Genomic DNA, 19,465 nt, shown 5'->3' on the forward strand with positions numbered 1-19,465 from the left:
AGAAACATGAAACAGAACAAGAAGCAAAGAAGTAAGAAAGATAACGGAAACAACTAGGAATGAATAATGAAGATTGTCCGTATATCTTAATATTTAAAAATCACGTGTCACTGTGTTCGTACACTCTAATCTCCGAAACCACCCAACCGATTTCTATGAAATTTAGTGAATGTGTATGGTTGGTTCCAGCTTGAAACATAGGATAGTTTTGGACCCGTTAGGTGGCGCTGTTGTCGAGATCTAAATAAATATATATTTTTTAACGAATTTTTTTTTCAGATTTATCATTCAAAAATACATAAAACGACAAATATAAACTTCTCTACACCCACCTCAATATTTTTTAAATGCGATTTTAAGGGTTTTTTTTTAGGAAAAAAGGGTACTCATTCATTTTTAAGTTGTGTAAGCTTTATGTATCCATATTGGCAAAAGAAGGATTGACTAAAAATATTGTTCACCAAATCTCATCACATTAAATTAAAATTCTTTACTATTTTTTAAAACAACAATATTGTTTAGACTTAAGAATCAATCTTTGTTTACTTCATTTATAGCATTTAATTTTCTTCCATTATCAATTAAGAATTTTCAATTTATTTATTACATTAGAATATGAGATGAATAAAAAATGAAATAAAAAATGTAAATCGAAAGTGTTTTCTGTGAATTATATTCGTACGGCAATCTGTCACACTGTCAAAGACATATACTTAACAGTAGTTTTAAGAGTATATAACAATAATCATAATCTGCTGAAGTGATCGATATCAAATGAAACGTCAAAACAGTATCTACGATGGATGTTACTTGCGCATGTATTCTATGTCTTTCAAATGCATAAAATATCCGACAACAGCGACAACAGCGACAACAGATAGCGTCTACATAGAAGACCGTTTGTAGCAGGTCAGCGTTTTCCAGGGCCCACTATTATACCTATGATAGTTGATGGCTTACTTACTGTTTTTGCTATCCGACTTTTTTCACGCTTCGATTTTTTAAAATTGCTTTATTGCTCTTTCGTGTTCTTTCCCATTAAACTATTTGAACAATTCATCAAATTTCAGCGTTCAATTTCAAGTTCTGTGAAAGATTTATTCAAGTTCTGTTTTTGTTTAAGTTCTTTCAAGCAACTAACATATAATGATATAATAACAGAACTTGAATAGGACTTTCACAGAACCCGAAGATGAACGTTGAAATTTGATGAATTGTTCATAAGCAGTTTGTCAACAGGATGTACATGCTCAATTACAATGTAAATATGTAAAAATAATATTATTATAAATAAAAATAATATTGTTACTACTTATAAGTCATTCAGATTATTATGTTTATCACACAGTCTAAAATAACACTAAGGACGGGTTGTTTCGGAGAACTTGAACAATTCTTCAAATTTCAAAGTTAATTTTCAAGTTCTGTGAAAGATATTTTTAAGTTCTGTTTTTATTTCAGTTCTGTCACGCAACTAGCCTATAATGATATAATAACAGAATTTGAATAGGACTTTCACAGAACCCGTAAATGAACGTTGAAATTTGATGAATTGTTCAAATTCTCTGAAACAACCCGTCCTAAATCTACATACTAATAAAAAACAAATATTGATACATAGTGATAATTAGTATAAAGTATTTCTACTTTTGAGCCATGTTTTCAGCATATATCTGAATCTGTTTGGTGATTTACAATTTTTAATGTTACTTAGCAACTCGTTGAACATTTTGGGCACGTTATATTATAGGGTTCGCTGTCCGTATTTATTGTTATATTTTGGAACAAGCAAGCCTTCATTCTTTGTGAACATATTAAATAGTGTTGTTTTCATGTTTCAATTTTTGTTTATATTCAGAGTCAGATATATATGCTGAATCAAAATTTTATCCCATAGTAAGGCCTGCACAGGCAAGATATTTATATTTCGATATAATAAAAACTAGTAATTTAACATTAGAATTTTTAACTGATTGTAGGTAATTTAAGTTAGTTTTACAAGAATGTCTCCAAGTGGTTATTCCATATAGTAGAGTTGGTTCTGCGAGTGATAGGTGAATGATTTTTAAAATATTCACAGGAACGAAACACTTCAGATTACATAATCTACCCATAATCGCCCTCAGTCTTTTACAACTAATGTTTATTTGAATGTCCCATTTAAAATAGCAATCAGTCACGCCCAAATAAACGTATTCATTTACCATTTCAATTTTTTCGCATTTTCAGAGCTGCAAAATGTTTTGATCGATACATGTAAAGTTGGGAGATATCATTAAGGTGTAATCAAAACTGAAGCATGTGGAGAACGTATGTGTATAAATTTGTTTTTTTTTGTGTTTATGATTAGGCCTGCATCATGTGACCATTTTATTAGGGATGTAAAGTCTTGTTGCATATATTTAATAGCAACGGATAATTGTTCATCAGATATGACAAGAGCCGTGTCGTCACCATATACAAAGTGTTTAACACGTGCAAAACTTTTTTTCATTAATGATACACATATAATATAAAGCGTGGGCCCCAAAATAATGACATTAGGTAAAGCAAGTGATATAAATGAGGTTAAGACCTGAAAGTAATTGCGTTGATTACAATTTTCAGATACAAATCGGAATTATTTTTGGGGTTGGTATAATATCTTCTTGATATATAAAAAAAATAGTCTGCGTATGTTTGTGCTCGCAAAACTCGAAAAGTGGTCAACCGATATAGATGAAAATTTCAAAGGTTGTTCTTATTAGTACCAGGAGTGTTTAGAGAGAAGAGAGAAGAGAGTGTTTGAATGGTGGAAGAAGTTGGAGACGCTCGAGAAAGACATTAGTAATAGTGAAGCATTGCGGGGTTCACTAGTTTTGTCATAAAATGCTTCTTATTATAAACATAGTTTGGATTTTGATATTTTCGATCCAAGTTATCACGAATTATTGTGAAAACATTTATTTTCTACAATAATAACTAAAGCAATTCAATGTTTTATTTATTATTCATAAATCTTTAAAAAGTAATTAAGTATATTATTTATCACGTCGTGATTTGAAGACGAATAAAAAGTATTTCAAGGCGAGTCCTAAACTATTCATTTTTATAAATAAAATATATAATTTTTACATCAAATATTTTACGCAGGGCTGCGACATCCATAAGTAACACACTTAAATTTTACCTAAAAAAGTACAAAAACGGCAAAATTCTACAAACTATTACAAAATCTTTTTTTTGTTGTTGTTTGTTTTTGGGGTGTTATGCCGTGTTGCGCTAACTCCTTCTACGGATCTACCGGATCTGCCCTGATGATGGACACTGCAACGCTGTCCGAAACGTCGGCTAAAGAAGGAGTTAGCGCAACACGGCATAACACCCCAAAAACAAACAACAAAAATGCTTTTTGCCGTGAAAATCTAAAAATATTACCAAATCTTTTTCCGCTTCCTTTGGGTAAAAGTTGACAGTACTATAACCCAATGAGTCACGTGTGAGTAAACAAATACTGTGTGCCTGTTTTAGTCAGCAATTTTTTTCATGAAAGTGCGACATTTGTAAAAAAATAATGTTGTGCTACCAAAATTTGCCGCTGAGATTACAGACTTCCGGTTTTAAAATTTTTATGCACACCTCATATTATGTTAGGTTCTGTAAGGTCGAAAGTACCAGTTGTTTCAATGAGATTCTTGGTAATTGCCCAACAACTTTGACTTTAACCGCTTGAGTGCCAAAAAAATTCATACAGTTGCTTGTAAAATGCCACCAAAAAAACATTATTTTTTATGAAACTATATATTTTTTTAAAACCCCATAAATTCTTTGAATTTTCAAGGATTTTGATGATTTTTTCGGTGTTTTATTAAAGAATATTGGTTTAGAATCACGCGGAGGAGGATCCCGAAGTCCAGGCGTTTCGAAAAAATGAGAAATTTACGTACAGACGCGCGAATCAGAACACGACTGACGCAATCGACGGAAATCGACGATCGGCAATCTTCGTTAAAACACGAATCGACGAAAATCGACGATTGGCACCCAAACGGTTAAATATCTACAGTACAATCCTGACGTGAAAAATCATGATATTTATTTGTGTGGAAAAAGTGTGCATTATTATTTTTTTTGTTTGTTCTTGTAAACACCTGAAGATTAACGCCCTGTAAATTTCCACCAATATATTATTGGGATACGTATTTAAATTTTTTATATTTGGTCACTATGAATGCGATTGTCGACTCGGACAATTTAAAAACGACCTAGCCAAATTGTTTCATTTGAATTTGAGTTACAAAATGACAAACAAATGACTCAGAGGAATTAAAAGAAACTTTAAAGATGGACTCGGTCAAATGTTTTTTTTTAATTTGAAATAATTACAAAATTTCAAAGTTGATTTTCAAGTTCTATGAAGGTCAAGTTCTGTTATTAAATCATGATTGGCCAGTTGTTCTTCAACACTGAAATAATAACAATTTGAATAAAACCTTCACAGAACTTTGAAATTTGATGAATTGTACAAATTCTGTTAAACAACACTTTCTTAATCTCTGAAAGTTCTTTACTGATTGCTTTGAAATTTTGATACAACTTTGCATTCGAATACGTGTGTTTTTATATACCTTTATTATATGTATAGATCTTACAAGTGACACGTAAAAATGTGTTGTTATTTTTTTTTTTTTTTTAATAACAACGCCATCTGTTGACGGAAAAGCATAACGCGCTAATGTTTTCTCCAATCTCCATAGCAAAAAATGTCTACGATATTTATCGATATCGCGCATGGCGCTGATGGGCAGCTCCCTCGGTAAATCCTCGGAATCCACAGACATAGGAATTAATAGACGAGAAGATAATGGCGAAGGGTAAAATCAACTGTTGAAGAACGAAGGGGGTAAAGCTGACTGTGATTCGTCAATAAATCAATCTGACAGTAAATAGGCATCTCGCATTATAATATCACCATTTAGTTCTTAAAAGTAAAATCTGCTTTTGAATGAATACACATTTTTACATGGGAGCGCAAATTACTCGCCACGTTATGAACAAATTTCCGAAGTCCAAATTCGGCAAAAAAATTCTTCTATTTTCAGAGTCGAATATTTCGTTTAAGTATTTAGTTAAGACACTTTTATAAATGTTCATAAATTACTTCCCAGCAACCAACCAGCTTTGTGTTTCGCGTCCAGACGTTTCTCGATGTGATAGTATATGTTTCTACAACTGATCCATATTATACGATGTGAATATGCTTAAAATAAAGTAAAATAATGCTTATATATGGAATGTAATACGACAATTGGGTTTATTCTCTTTTTCACATCTATTTTTACAAGTTTTCATAGTACAAGTCAACATTTTGCCGTGTTATTTCGTAAAATGAACCGATGATGCCTCGACCATAGTTCGCACAAGAATGATGACGTCACGTTTTCAAATTTCACTTGAGGCCATACGCGAGCCCAGCCGGCTCCAATGGAACCGGTATGGGGAGTGGGGATAATACGCTTTTAATCACTTAGGGCAGGTCTACTAATATTCATATGTCTATGTCCGAACCAAATTTGTGTATCGCCGTGTGAATGCGGCTTTAAAAGAACTCTAGTCGTAAAATAATGTTGGTGAATGCCGTTTATGTCGGCGACTTGAGGAAGGGACAAAAATAATGCCTGGAAATGCGACGTGCCCCATCATCTGTATTAAGCCCCGTTAACTTCCCGTTAGGCTTTTTACATCAAATCACCCCACACCTCTGAATGCAGTTCTTGAGAACCTAGCGACGTGTCATTTACGCATTTAATTAACTACCACTGGAAAAAAATTTCAAACATCCGATTGTGCACAATGTTGTCACAGAGTTGCAAGAGGAATGATAACAAAACGTATTGTGAATTATGTTGACACAATACCTACCGATTTCCAATGTAACTTTAACTGATCTATGTGCGTGTTAGTTCGCTTTAATTCCGAAAGACACTGCACTCACACCTTTGTTAACATGTTATTATTTTGAAAAATGTCGGTTTTCATATTTAATATAACAAACGCCCTGATTGTCTATCGTGATTGATTTTTTGGGTATTTTCATTTAGCCAATGTTTCTGACAGCATTACAGTGTCCAACACACATGCCCTGATGATGGACACTTGGGTAAACAAGGGAAAGCGAAACACTGCATAATACCTCAACAATAAATCACAAAATCTCAAATCATAGTCCTTTTTTTCAAATCAATAACATTTTTTTTTAATAAATCTGATTGTAAAAATACCAAGCGCAAAAGATTTTCAATAGAAAAAGTTGCTGCACAGCCCTGATATTTATTTATTTAAATACAAACGGTAACAAGTACCATTAACATTAATATAAAATATAGTTAAAAAGTACAAGGTATAAAGTATACAACATTATGTTTAAAGTATAACATACGGTATAAAGTGTAAAGGTTAAATATAAAGAATTAATTATAAAAAAAAAACAAGTACAAAAGGTAAGAAAAAAATTGTAAATAATGTTTTATTGTCAACTATGCCAAACATAATGATATTATCAATTATCAAAGTAACGATAATGGAAACAATAATGTATGCTGAATTACTCATGTTTTGATTCTTGCATACGAAAGAATATTTATTATACATCTTTTATATGATAACAGACTTCTTTCATCATTGATATCAAAGTATTCATCTTGTTGTTTTTGTATTGTGTTTTAATGCATCCCGTCTTATCTTATTGTGCAGGGAACTTAAGTCTATATTTTTATCATGGCTACAGTGCTTATCTCGCTATGAATTCCTGTGATCAGAGCAGGCTTAGTTTACAACACAATAATAATTGTTAAAGTTTTAAAAAATCAACCCACAAATGAATGAGGATTGAACCTTTCTCCCCTGAGACTTGAATCAACCGCGCTAACAACAGCGTCGAATTCGGAATAGATAGGACCGACTTTTATTTCGTTTGTTGATTGCTTTAATGTCGTCCAATTTCAGAGTAATGCGTGTTTATGTCCGCATGTGTACGCGTGATTGCTATCAAAAGTTGATAGAATGGATTTTCATCGATAGCGAGTCTTTCTGCCGAGTTTAAGTTCGATCGCATGTCGCACAGAGAAAAATGAGTAATGGTGATATATTGAAAATCTCTTCAAATTATTAGTAATCCTGTTAAAAACGGGACTGCAAGCCGCTTCCTTATAAATTGTTGGTAAATTTGCAATAATATCGGAACACGTGTTCATCTACCTGTCTTAAGACGCGACATTACCATAAAATAATGCCAGAATTTTAACGACGTAAGTGAAGCAGCCGTGCACAAAAATTATCGACGAGCGAAAGAACAGATGAGTAAATTTATAGAAAAAAATAACATTCTAGTAAAAGAACAATCTGGGCTTAGAAATAAATATTCCTGTGAAACAGCAATAAATTATGTGATAAATGAATTGAAAACAGCTATGGATCAGAAGAAAATCACCATAACAGTGCTCTTGGATTTTAGACTTGCTTTTGAAACGATAGACAGAGAAAGACTAATAATGAAATTGAAGGACATAGGAATTCGTGCTAATGAATTGCAGTGGTTTATTGATTACTTAAAAAATAGAAAACAAAAAACCAAAATTGGAGATGCTATCTCTGAATAACAAGAAATAAACATTGAAGTTCCTCAAGGATCTGTTTTGGGATCGCTCCTATTTATTTTATATATTAATGATATAGTGAAGTGCTTAAAGTACTGTTCCATCAAACTTTTTGCAGATGACACACTTTTATATATTATAGCAAATAATATTAAAGATGCATTGTCAAAAATACAAAATGAACTTAATGAATTATCTAAGTGGTTAAATAAAATGAAATTAAATGTAACTAAAAGTAAATTCATGGTATTAGGGAAAAAACTAAACGTACATACTGTCCTAAATATAGACAATCAAAATATTGAAGAAGCAAAATAAATTAAATACTTGGGAATCATAATCGATAACAAGTTAAAATTTAACACAAACTTTGAAATTTTAAATAAAAAAACATGCGAAAAAGGTTGATTTCTTAAGTACTACAATTATTTCTTAAGTAGGTCTACAATACCACTGTAGCATCCCATCTGAATTATTGAATAAGTGTAATATTTCTAAGTAACAAAACCCAAATTAAGAGAATGGAAGTAATCCAGAACAGAGGCATGAGGTCAATACTGTGTTGTAGCAGGTACACCAGAATAAAAACCATCCAACGTCAACTCAATCTTTTAAGTGTGTGGCAACGATTAGTTTATAATACCTTAGTGTTTATTTATAAGTTAAAAAATAAAATGTTACCTGACTGTCAAAGAATGTTAGAATTAATAGTACAGTTCATTTATATACTACGAGAAACTGCAACGATTTTAGGCTTCCTAAAACACATTTATCGGGAACACAAAAAAATATTTATTATAAAGGTTTTAAAATGTACAATGAACTCCCTTTAATTGTTAAGGAAGCTAAAAGTCTTGCAGTTTTTCGTGGATTATGTCTCAATGTTGTGAAGTCCAAATTTTAGTATGTAAGTAGTAAATAATATTGTAGTAGTCATAGAAAATAATATATTAGGTATAAGATGTAAAGTTTTATAACTAAATAAAATATACATTAAAAAAAAAGTTTTCCACCAATGTTGGCAATCACGTATACATACGCGGACGTATATGCATTTTCGTATGATATTTTTCTGTTTTTGTGGCCGATGTTGCATTTTTCCCCAGTTTTACGTAAATCAGTACATGATAATACTATCATTGAACACAATAAGTGAAACTTTCCGAAGGGCGTTACATAAATGGTGCATTCCGCTTTCCACTGGCTTTGTTTGAGTTTTATTGAAAAAACTCATTTTAAAATTATTTGAAGAACCTTGGATAGTTTCAATCTAAATATTTATAAGTGAAACACTCTCTGATTCAATTTATGAGTAGCTCGTGGAGTAAAAACAGGCACCCGTTTGCATTGCATTTTCTCACTAAAGTTTAAACGAACACTCTTTTTTACTCATTTATAGGATTTATAGGAATTTCATAAACAAAATTATGCTTTCGAAAATCTAAAAGAACGGTCTCGTAATATCTATTCGAAAAATGACTATTTCTAATTTATTTAAGATTTACTTCGATTAATTTCAGAATATTTGAATCGATTTGCCTACCACGACGACAAAAATGTTTTTTTGTTGTAATGCAAAAATATTCCGATTTTAATGAACACGTGTTCCGACATAATGAGAATATATTCGTAATTTACGTAAAGTTTATCAGAAAACATGTACATTCATTCGTAAGGTCTGCAATCCTTTTTTTAACCGGAATTACCAATAATTTTAGGAGATTCTTAATAAACAGCGATAGGTATTTTTCTTCGTGTATCAATAATATTGAAAATATGGAACAATTACAAGGTGATTTTAAAGCTCTATAGCCCATGACGGATTCGACTTAAATAAATAGTGGCGTTAACCTTGAAATTAATGATAATAAATCCTTCATTATCTTTATTTGTTCAACAAGTTGAGATAATGATTTCTTCATGGGGATCTCCTGTGCTGAGGATTTAACTAACAATTTAATTATTTGTATAATTTGAAGTTACTCAAAGAGTTATGTATAATTAGTATATTATGTAGTGTTTTCAGTGCAGTTTTGTGGTTTGTGTTTCCGTAGGTATTTGGTGTCATTATGTTTTCTATTTCAGTTCTCCCTATATTTTGTATACAACTTATTCTTTGAGTTTTAAATGTTGTGATTTTTGAATAAGACAAATTTTATGACGTCAAAACTCACCGTTCGAGGGTTTTTACAGATTCATACAAACATATCGTATGCTTTTATTAGTTGCTGTACCTACAATTGTTAATTTTGAGTATTGCTAATTTTTCAAGAATCTATTATAAATTTCGGTAATCCGGTTAAAAACGGGATTGCAGGGCCTTAACGAATTAATAAACAGGTTTCCTAATAAACTTTTAATAACGCACGATAAAATAAGGTTCGTGTGATTATGGAATAATATGGTATTGCTGTGTTGGAGATGATTACGTGTGATTGTGTTGTGTATTATGATTGCCTAACCAATTTCAGCCTGTAAAAACCAATACACAAACACTATGTTCCTTAAGAGGAACAGCTGCTCGGCCTTTTCCGTACGAAACTCAAATTTTATTCAATAAAACCCAACCATTTTTTTTAAATGAAAATGTATGGCAAATATCTCGTACGGATGTGTGCTACGTTATTTATTTGTGTATTAAAATATAGGCCATTAAAGACATTATCAATGATTTTACAGGCAACTTTGGCAATTAGTTGTGAGAAATGCTGAATATTAAAAAAATATCTTTTTTCTATTTACTGTGTAAATATGATGAAATATAACAATATATGAAGAGAAAAACTATTTTATTTTAGTGTTTGTTACGCGTAAATTTTAATTACAAAAAGATCAAATTACGTGTAAACGTAAAAATGTTTTAAAAATTGCTACACAAAAAGCGACCTTTTTAATTTTTTAATGGCCTATATATCATAACATAAAAACATAGGTTAATTCTTTAATGGCCTATTTATCATCACTTAAAAAAATAGTTTAATTCTTTAATGGCCTATATATCATAACATAAAACAAATAGTTTAATTCTTTAATGACATATATATTACAACATTAAACACAAATGAAAATTGTTGGATTCTTTAATGGCTTGTACATATAACATTAAACATAAATAAAAAAAATAGTACACATCCGTATAGATATAAGCTATACCTTTCAATTAAAAAAAATATTATTTATTTTGGTTAAGTATTTTGGTCTAAGATTTGTCTGAAAAAGGTCTCGCAGCCGTTCCTCTTAATGTAGGTACACACGATAAATACATAATAGATTACATGTTATGTACCGACACCCCACAATGTTAATATGTAGTTGGTAAATAGATAAACTTCGATTAACATTTCTATAAAGTAATCAAAATTGTAAGTAATTGGTTTTGTGTTTTTCTTTCACAACCACAGTAATCGTGGACATTGTTTACACCAATAGTTAGTAATTCAATGTAAGTTATAATAATTGTGTCATAAGTATTTCACCTCACAGTATTAGGTACTAAATACTAACCGCTAAATAGTAACTTTTTGTTACATAATACACTTTTTAGTAATTCATTTGAAAGTAGCTTGTTATGAGAATGTTTGTGAAATGTGATAAGACGAAAGATTTTAATTTATATATTTATTTGGATTATCTATTTTTTTGAGAATTCAGCACAAGAGTCCCAACCCTCTGGGGCCAGTGATACTATGGAATCCCCAATTGAGGTATGTTTGAGGCTGAAGGCAGTGGGGAGGGAAAGGAGATGGAGAAAAGGAAGGTGTGATAGTACTTGGCTATTCATCTGGTCACCAAACACAGCTAAAGCCATTACAAGCTACGTTTCAATTCTGAATGGTGGTCTTACACCAGGGCGAAAGCGAGAGTATTTTCCACTCCTGAACATTTTTTATTTTTTTTTTAATTTAATATTTGAAAAAAATATTTTTTTACATAGATAAGTATACAGGATATAAACAAGATATAAAACAATAGAAATTAAAGTAGCCTTTCCTCACCATAAAGAGACAATGCTCTTGTGTTTGGTGAGGGAATTCTAGTTCAATTGTATATATGTTAGTAATTAAGGTAAATAAATTATTAAGAAGCAACACAAGATTTAAACAATATTACTTCTAGATGTAAGTAGTGAACGTATTTTGGACTTATAATTGTTTAAGGTAATTTTTTTAATTTAAGGTGAAATTCCTGAATATTTTCTATATTTTTTAAATTTAATGGAAGGTTATTAACATGCCGCAAGTATTCTATATATTATTTTTAGTTAATAGACAGTGAAATAAGATAAGTTCATCATTTTTTTTTACTTGCGCACGCCGGGATTTGAACCCGGGACCTTCGAATTGCTAGTCGAGAGCCTTAGCCCTCGACCACGAAGAGTTATAATAATTTTCCAGCTATACCAGCGACTTTACACAAAAACAGCGCTATTTAAATCGATGGCCTAGGGCACACATGTGTTAAATGCAATTTAAAAAAATTGATTTATAAGAATACTCAAGGTAAAAAAAACTCAATTTATATGGATGTTCCTCTTTTTATCCATTCTAGACGAAATGAGTCATGTAAATTTCCCACGAAACATCTATTTACAAAGTGGCTAATCTTGATAAATGCTTTACAAAACACATAATTGTTGCTCTGGCAGTTTAGCGGGTGCATATAATGAAGAATACTTATAACTGCACTTAAAACATGTGTGCGCTAGGCCATCGAAATTATCCGTGAGTTAATATTATTCTCCATGCATATTTATCAGGTAAGCCAAGAAAGGCCAGTTTTTTGGCTCACGAAACTTTCAGATATCTACCAAAATATGTATTCCATTTTGTAAAAAAGTATCCGAAATAAGAAAAAAGTTGATTAAAAAACAAAACCTTTTTTTTTTGCTTTTTGAAATACTAAAACTATTGCTACTAATATTAGTCATCGCATTTCTCAAATGCTTCACTGATTTCTCCAATAATTTATGCAAAAGATAACCTAAATCATCATTAAAAAAATTCAACTGAAGCCCCTGCACAAATTTTGTCCCCCGAATGTCTTAAAATGACCCCGTCTTGAAGGGTTTATTAATAATAATTTGCATGGCGCCCGTTTTTGTGAAAAATAACATATTATTTAAACAAACGACTCCAAACAGGAAATTGATATTCTCTGCACTAAAAATATAGTTTGTTACCAGAAATAAATAAAGTTGTCATTGGCAATTGAAAATGGTAGAGTGTACATAGTATGCATAAAAGGTGCTGGTCCATTTTTCCATTAATTCATAATATTTTAAAAAAGGCTGAAAAAATAAACCAAATCTGAATATTATGTAGAACACCGCAAAGTCAATAAATAAATTAATCTATCGATATTTCTTTACAATATCTTAACAATGAGCGTATCTAATTTGCACTAATAATGCGCCAAAGTTATTTTTTTTATATAACGCTCTTGACTTACAAATAGAGGTGAATTCATTCAACAAATAAAACACAATTAAGAAACTCAGACTTGACTGGATGACTGGATCTAACCAAAAAATACACAATGAATACACGTATGGAGGTAGAATATTTTCATTTTTAATGTTTTGTGATATCTACTCTAAAAAACAACATCCCACGATACCTTGTTTTGATTATTCGAATTGATCGATTTAACATGAACTTTTAATAAATGAAACACAATATGATTTGGATAATGGATTGATTAAATTATTTTTCGCTTACTTACCGCTCGATGCCTCTACGAAACTGTAAATTGCTTTTAATTTGATAAAATACTTGTATTTAAGTTGATCGAAACACTTGTTGGATTCAACAGAAAATTAACAGCACCGGTCTGCAGCGCGATGTGTTAACGACTAACAAAACAACTTTGTTCTCCGCAACTCTGCGAGTTGGGAAGTTGTCGCTTTCGGTTATCGTGCGAACACCACACGAATATTACACGAGCTATACGCTGTGGCACTCGAAGCGCGTTACGTATTTATACAATTCACGCACGATTTTCCACGTAAAAAGATTTAACACAACTTTTACGCGTAGATTTTTGTATTGAAATTAGTTATGGACAGTTTGGAGAGAGCTGTCAGGTGTCACACTAAACCCGCGGCGTTTACAAATATCAATATATTATGTTCCACACTGAATACTATTCCATTAGCAGATCAATTTAACAAACACACCTTGTTTTGCTAAGAAAACTGTGGACAGTGTTTGTAATAAAGGCGGTAAACCAACAACGTTCGGAATGTTGCAACAGAGTCGGATAAGGTATTTTACCTAGGCGCTAGGCACATTAAATATTATGTTAAAAAGGGTTCCATGATAACTCAACACAGTGACAATTCAACACACTTTTAAAAAGTGATATAAAGTCAATTGAAACGATGAAATTTTTTTTTTAACCTAACCTAACCTACATAACCCAGTTAATAAAGTTTTTGTTTCATCACTTTCCATGACTTTATATAAATTTTTAAAGATGTGATGAATTATCATTGTGACGATTTATCCGGTAACCGTTAAAAAGCACCCAGCATCTTAATCACTTCAATAAAAATTACGGTGGAAGCAATTACGGAAAAAGTATGGCACTTTTTGTGAGGCTCTCATTTGATAAAGCACCCATTTAGTGTAAATCCGAGTAGGTACGTAACATTTTATATACTTTGGGGAATGGTTTTAGTTATTTTTTTAATAAAATACCTACACGATAAAAACAAAAACCAGTTCAGGATTGTAACATGCTTTAAAAAAGTGATGATTTTTTTCATGTTTCCCCTTTTTTCTACTTATTTTGGCGTCCTTTAGAAATTGTTCTCTGGTAATTTTTCGGTTTTCCGCTCTTGTCTAGGATCCGTGCTACACTGTAGTGAGCTCAGTGCAGTTAGAAAGCATTATGAAAAATCAACATCGTCACACCGGGTATCACATATTTTATCAATAATAATCATCAATGAAAGTTATGATCCAAACTGATAACAAAATGTCACATAAAAGTTACACACTGGTAAGCGAACTCGTAATGTACCTACCTTATTTATTAACCTGTTTAAATTCAAGAGTATTAACGTATTTAGGGATATAAATATTATATTATGCCGTAAGAACGCTTTATTTTACATTACATTAGTGATTTTTATTTATTTATTTATAGCGATAATTGTCGTAATTTACGGAAAGTTTATAAGGAAACCTGTTAATTAATGTAGCCGGAACACCAATTTGAAGAGATTCTTAATGCATTAGCGATACTATTTTTTCTCCGTGAGAAGTGTGTTTTATTTTATTTTGCGAAGTTCGGGCTCAAATATATATTTTTCGACCGTTTTCTAAAGAACTTAATTTGTAACTTTATACGTTAAAACCGTAACAGAAAAGGGGTTCGTAAGTAGGAAATTTTGAAACTTTAAAACAGTTTTTATAGGCTACTTTCTTCTTCTGGGCTTATAAAAAGATGTACAAAAAACACTCGATTGTTTCAAAAGCGAAGATGTGTTCGACTCGCACGGCCGTTGTTCTCAAGTTTTCTAAAGATCAATCTAAGGCTCCGATGAGCCAAGTGATTTGTTCAGTAACGTTCGATTTGACTGTTTCCAACCATTTTCATCTATACCGTGGATTACTTTAAGTGACCCCGCCCACTTTCATAGACAATAAAATGACATCAAAGTGAAAAATTTCAATGTTTAATTAATATTGACGAAATAATCATTGCATTTATTATAAATGCGTATATTTTTTAAAATGCTGTAATATATATAAACCCATATTTTATATATATTAAAACAAACGTAATATGTTAAAAATGAAGTGTTAGCTTGACTTTAATGGCACCGTGTCTTGGAGTCGCGAAAATTTTTCACTCTTTCGACACTTTTTAAACTAGTCATTTACTGAGGAAAGCTTAATCCAGTAGTTTGGAATCCTTAAATTGGTTGATAGCTCAGTCGTCACCTTTCTGTTGCGTAGTTGTGAGTTTGAGCAGTGTTGAGACAAAATTTCGGCTCAACTATTGATCAGTAAGATTGGGAACAGCGGCCGGCAGTATTTCTTTAAAGCCTCTAAAATATTTTTAAGTTATTAAATTTTCAAACCAAAAAATACGAGATTTTGCATTACGTCTTGGTGCTTAACCATGTATATATTGTATGCAAGTCCGGTTCTGACCAGCCTCATGTTATTGGGTGTCATAATTTTACTCTTCTGTTTTCAAGAAACCGCTTTTATTAAAAACAATCTATTGGTTAAAATATGCCATTCGAAGAATGGTTTTTTATAATTTATATGTTATATTTTTATAATTATTTTAGTTAAGAAAATAAATTAGTTATATTAAGATGAACCTGCTAATTGCGTTTCTTTATTTATAATTATGGTTTATAAGTGGGATTTTTACGTATAGTATATATATTGAGTAACTAATTCGTTAACCCAAGAATGATCGCTTTATTGACATCTGTTGTCAACAGTAAACAAATCATAGTACAAAAGTTTTGCATCCAAATCTGCTTACGAATTACAGCTAGATGAATATGAAGTGGACTGTAAATAATTTAAACGGGAGGAAAGGAAACGGTGGTTGTTGGAATTGGGAAAGAAGGAAAACATCAGAAAGACCAATCACTTACCACTATATTTCTGCAAAGATGCACACGATCACAATATAGTGAGATCCACTGCGATACCTCGAGGTAATTGTCGCCCCAACAAAACTAATGAGTACTTAAAACGATGCACTTTCAAGATAGTTTCAAGATAAGGAGGTTAGATTACGTACAAGAAAAACACAAACAACTTGCTTTCACGGTAGTCCCAATCCTTCTCCTGTTTTCAAAACAAATGCACTCGAATTTGCACTCGTTCTTGCCACTGTTCCAAATATCTAATACTTTTCCAGCAAGATGATAATGCAAATTTACCACTCCTGAACGTGATAATGTGTTATATACCACTTTGACTAATACCTATCTACGATAAGAACATTATACTGTTATCTCACGTAAGTTTAAAAAAATGCATTATGGAGTGTTTTATAATAAATAATTTGAAAGGTACGTCCAATGAAGTATTGCTTTTGAAAAGTGGAAGTGTTTTTCTAAGCAAAATTTAAATATACATTTTTAGTTGTTATATATTTTATGATAAACTAATGTTTATAAGACAAGGTTTTTATGCATAGCCCAAAGGATAGTACATTATTGTTGATTGAAGTACTAGTACATATTGAATTATTTGGCGGGTTGGAAATAAGCCGACGTGGCTCAGTGGTCCAGAGCGTCTGACCAGACATCAGAAAGCGCGGGTTCAATTCCCGTCGGCGGCATTTATTTTTACTAGAGAGATATTTTCAAAGTGTATTGATATTACAGGCGACTAATTATTGCTTTTGATAATTTATTATTAATTTTAAATTTTTTTATTTTATTACTCGAAATTAGAAAAAAAAACTATGCATTATATGTATTTATTATTTACTAGGTACATGTATTTTTATTGGAGTAATATTTCGCCGGCCAAGCTGGAGAGATGTCCTTATATTATGGCGGATTAAGCAAACATCAAATTGATAAGGATATATTTTTTAGATCCATGACACATTACATATTATTATTTAGTTACATAACACTTTTGAAAAATGTTTCAACTTTGTTTTTGTCATGACATTATAATCTCACTTTTCAAAAGGGTTCTGATTTATCAATGTTCTGATTTGTCCAGTTACCATTTTCATGATTAGATAGATATCAGCAATCTGCATCACAAATACGCAAATTCATAACTTTCTGTTATTGAAAAGCTTTGAATTGAAGCAGAACTATTTATGTTTGCTTACAATTTTGGTCCTTCGAGCTGGATTATCATTTCGGCTTTAGTGCTCTCGATCGTCCATTTCGTATTAGTTGGGACTGTTGGTTGGAGAGATTTTCTAGTGCCAAGTACTCACGGAGGGAAAAATAATGCTCTTATTAATATTTCAATAAATGTTAGATTTAGTTAGCAGAGCATTCAAGCTTCTCGACTTCGTAATAAGAAGTTCGTATTCATTTCACAATGAACAAACGCTGAGGCCATTATGTAACTCACTAGTCTTATGTGTATTGGAGTCAAATTCAGTCATAATATGGACCCCACTCGAAGTAATGAACACTTTCTGCATTGAAAGAGTTCACAAGAAATTTTTAAGATTTTTATTTTTACGGATATTACCCCTGGCTGTACCCGTCTACTTATAACCTGGGCTTGACCAATTTCCACTCCTTAGAGACACATAGAGGTATTGCTCTGATTAAATATTTTTATCTCTTAATAAACGGTTAAATATCTAACAATGAGATTCTGGCTCAAATAAATATATTTGTATCAGAGTCTCACTCTCAAGGACGTCGCTCATAACCAGAGATGTGCTTTATTTCAAATAAATCCATTTCAAATGGAAATGCAAAATGCAAAATGGGTATTTTCCATTTTGCATTTTAAATGCTTTTCTGAAAACCATTTTGCATTTTGCATTTTAAATGCTTTTCTCAATGCATTTTACATTTTAAATGCTTTTTTTCAACATTCTTCCTACTATCTCCACTCATCTTTTTTTCATAAGCCCCAAATATCAGTCGGTCCTCAACCTCGCTATGAGAGATAATTTACATTTGTCAAGTTGCTCCCTGGTAGGAGCCCTGGCAATTGAGTGATACCATTACAAAAAATACTGATTGAAATACTGAACATGGGGCCATGACGCTGTAATATTAAATGTTAGATAGTAGTTTCTATGTTTTTACGTTGGCAACATTAGTCCCGCGCAAATTTGTTGTGATTTCATAATATGTAGTCGTGGTGTTTTTGGATTTACCATCATGTAATTAATATGTTAGTTCTACATTGATGTCCATTATTAAATGACAAAATTGTTTAAAAATTCTATAATTATTTTAATTGCTTGACCTGAGAAACCATTTTGCATTTTCAATGCATTTTGAAAATAGGTATTTTGCATTTTGCATTTGAAATGCTTTTCTAAAAACCATTTTGCATTTTGCATTTTCAAATGGAAAAGTTTTTACCCATTTGCATTTTGCATTTCAAATGGTTTTGGGTACCCATTTTGCACATCTCTGCTCATAACCTATTTTATTAGTTCATGAACTCACCCGAAGGGAGGGCCACGTACTTCCTAAATGTAGTTGATCAATAGAACGATTTGTTTTTCATTTCCTACGTAGCTCTTACAAGATTTTTGTCACCGAAAATACATTGTATAAACGGTACAATTATAAAGAGCTAGACCCCAATCTGTAAAGTTATAAAAAAGGTGGACAAATTGAATAAAATTTATCATATATCATAGGAGTATTATGTATTGCGTATATATGGCACCAAAACTTTAATAAAAATGATATTAAACTTAAACGTACCTGCTTAGTTTTTTTGTAGAATGATGTTCTTAAATATTTATAATTGAAATTGAAAAAAAGAGTATTTATGAAATCAATTTTTAATATAAAATTAATGTAACATTTTTATTGGTATTTCATCAGAAATAGAGTGCTGGAAAAAATGAACATGTGCAACAAAATCATACTGAAAATATATTTTTTTTAAATTTGAAATAATAAGATTTATTAAAAATCTCTTTATATTATAGGTAATTCCGTTGAAAACTGGACTGCAGGATACTTCCTGGTAAACTGTAACTATATTCGTAATAATATCGGAACACGTGTTCATGCTCCTGTGCTTGTATATAATGACGAAATACGAAAATGTTAAGATTTTTATGAACACGCGTTTCAGTATCGTGACAATACATTGGTATTTTACTAAAAGTTTATCAGGAAA

The 19,465-nt window shown here is 31.3% G+C and overlaps 1 protein-coding gene and 1 non-coding gene across 3 annotated transcripts in view; one reads left to right on the top strand and one right to left on the bottom strand.

Moving 5' to 3' along the window:
- The window catches only part of LOC149423429 (arylsulfatase I), a 42,553-nt gene extending 28,731 nt beyond the window's left edge, over window positions 1-13,822 (bottom strand). The window contains exon 1 of one of the 2 annotated variants that reach the window (XM_089631543.1): window positions 13,352-13,822. The gene's annotated coding sequence lies outside the window, so the exon portion shown is untranslated. The remainder of the gene's footprint in view (window positions 1-13,351) is intronic. The other variant, XM_089631542.1, reaches the window with a different exon arrangement.
- A 3,057-nt stretch (window positions 13,823-16,879) lies between these two features.
- TRNAS-AGA (transfer RNA serine (anticodon AGA)) lies at window positions 16,880-16,952 on the top strand. Its single transcript has one exon. It is a non-coding gene; the product is annotated as a tRNA-Ser (tRNA).
- The last annotated feature ends 2,513 nt before the right edge of the window (window positions 16,953-19,465 follow it).

This window comes from Hesperophylax consimilis, chromosome 5 (assembly GCF_061612785.1).
Source record: "Hesperophylax consimilis isolate HC1 chromosome 5, BYU_Hcon_1.0, whole genome shotgun sequence".
In the NCBI taxonomy this organism is placed as follows: domain Eukaryota; kingdom Metazoa; phylum Arthropoda; class Insecta; order Trichoptera; family Limnephilidae; genus Hesperophylax; species Hesperophylax consimilis.